The sequence below is a fragment of the Hibiscus syriacus genome, unplaced genomic scaffold, assembly GCF_006381635.1.
Source record: "Hibiscus syriacus cultivar Baekdansim isolate YM2019G1 unplaced genomic scaffold, ASM638163v2 tig00109991_pilon, whole genome shotgun sequence".
In the NCBI taxonomy this organism is placed as follows: Eukaryota; Viridiplantae; Streptophyta; class Magnoliopsida; order Malvales; family Malvaceae; genus Hibiscus; species Hibiscus syriacus.
Window position 1 is genome coordinate 567,103 of NW_024062551.1, and position 2,546 is coordinate 569,648.

Below are 2,546 nucleotides of genomic sequence, written 5' to 3' on the forward strand. Positions count from 1 at the left end.
ACTATATTTTGTTAATATTTAACTGAAGAATTGACAAAAGTATTAATAAAATTTAGGATAAATTACTTGAATTACCATCTAATTATGGATTTGGCATCAAAATGACCATCATTTTTAAATTTGTGTTAATATGATTATTGAACTATTTAAATGGATTCAATGACCATTAGCTGATAGTATTTAATAGAAGTAATGATTGGCATTTAATAAATTGGTATAATTACACATATGATCCTTCTATACTTATAGATTCTCTCAATTCGATTCTAATTTTAATTCTCCAATCAAATTGTGACGCATGTCACCACTTGATTAGGTATTTTTAATTTTAATTAAATTAATTTAATAAATTTTCAATCCAATCAAAAGTGACACGTTTTGTCATCTGAATTGAAGAGGAAACAATTTGAAAAGGGTTTACAGAGGATTCAAACTTAGGTATTTATGGAAAACAGTTGTGTGCCTTAACCACTAAACCACATGGCATGTTTGATAAAAAGTTAGCACACTATTATATATCTAGTTAAAGACAGAAAAAAGAAATAAAAATTGTTTAAATTGGTTTTGAACCCAAGACCATGTCGAAGACTAAGCAAGTTTTAACTATTAGGCTAAATCAAATATTCATAATTTAGTTACAAAATTATATATATCATATATTATAAGTAATGATAAAAAAGAAATAAAAATAAATCAGTGAGAACTTAAACTTAGGTCAATTGAGAATGTGATAGCATTTAAATCATTAAAAAAATATGATAGCACTTAAAAATACATGTTTTAATTTTTTATCAAACATGCCAAGTGGTTCAGTGGTTAAGGCGCGTAAAGGTATACCTTTGATACTCGAGTAGAGAATTAAATTTATTGAATTAAATTAAAATTAAGATCAAATTGAGAAAATGTATAAATATTAAGGATCGAATGTGTAATTATACTAATGTTGTTAACTTCTACGTTAGTATTTTCGTTAAATACTAACAACTAGTGGCTATATTGAACCCATATAAATAGTTCAGTGGTCATATTGACGCAATGGTGGTCATTTTGATACCAACCCTATGGTTGGGTGGTCATTTAAGTAATTTATCCTAAATTTTATATAATTATTTATTTAGTCATTATTATTTATATATTTCATATTTTTTATTTTTATTTTAATTTAATTCAATAAATTTATTTTCTAATTAGACGAGAGTAAGTGCCATTGATTGAAGGAAAATAAATTGAAGAAAGATTGCTTTAGGAGAAATTGAATCTAAATCTTTGGGGGGATTGGGAATATGCCTTTACCCTCGGGCCAAATCCCATATTTAGTATACGAGTTATAACATTTTTATGTATTTCATATTGTAATTAATGTTAGAAAAAAATTAAATTAAGGACTCAAATCATTAAAGCAAATGTAATAATTAGTTTATAATTGAATATTTTTTTATATCTTTTAAATTATATTTAATATAATATTTAGAATAAAAAATGACTTTATGATTTGTTAAATTAAATTAAAATTAAGATGAAGTTGATAAAGTAGATGAAGATTAAATATGTAAGTATACCAATTTTATCAAGTGCTATATTATTCTTTTCATCAAATATTAACGATAAATGACTTGGTTGATATTATTAAATAATATTTTTTTAGTCATTGATAATGCACACGTCCTAAAAGTGTATCTATTCGAATCCAGAACTACCTCAAAGAAAATAATATTACTTTTGATCACTGAGGATACTCAATAGGTTGACAAATAATTATCTTATATGTTGACAACAACCATCGCGACAAATATTGTAATTTTCGAGATAAAAGTAAATAAAATTATTACATAATTTAATAATTGCATTGAAATTTTAGATAAAACTAAAAGTCATGCATTAAACGTATCATATTGATTATATAAATATGTATAGAATTCATTGAACCGGTCATACTCATAATGTATTTACGGAAGACCTTTGATTCTTTAGATTAGGGTTTTATCTTGGCGGTAAACTGCCTATAAGGTACCTTGGTAGACGACTTGGAAGTAAATTTGAAGGCGACTACAAAGCTGGAGCTGTCGAACATGCATGAGTAATTATTTCATAGACCCGACTCATCACGTCATCTATTGTCCCAATGAATCAGATCCATCAATTTTCAAATAATTACCCACTTCTTATTTATACGTAGGAAACATATGAAGATTCATCTTCGAAAAATGAGATGGACAAATGTTATTCGTTAGGATCACGGATGATGTAATGAGCAAATTTTATCTAATAATTTTTCAGCATGGAGGGGAAGGATTGAGATAAGTTTAATAGTATTTGTATAATGTGAGTGTATGTAGGCAGGATTATAGGATGGTTTTGGTAGTTGGTTTATATTGTACAAATGAATTGTTTTAGTTACGAATACACACATTGTAACACCCACAGACCGATGCGGGTAACTCGATCCGATCCGGGATGTCACATTAGGGCCACCGGAGCGACCTACCGTAAAAATCCATGAAAAATTAAAATTTCTTTTAAAACATGTAAAATCATAAAACAATTTA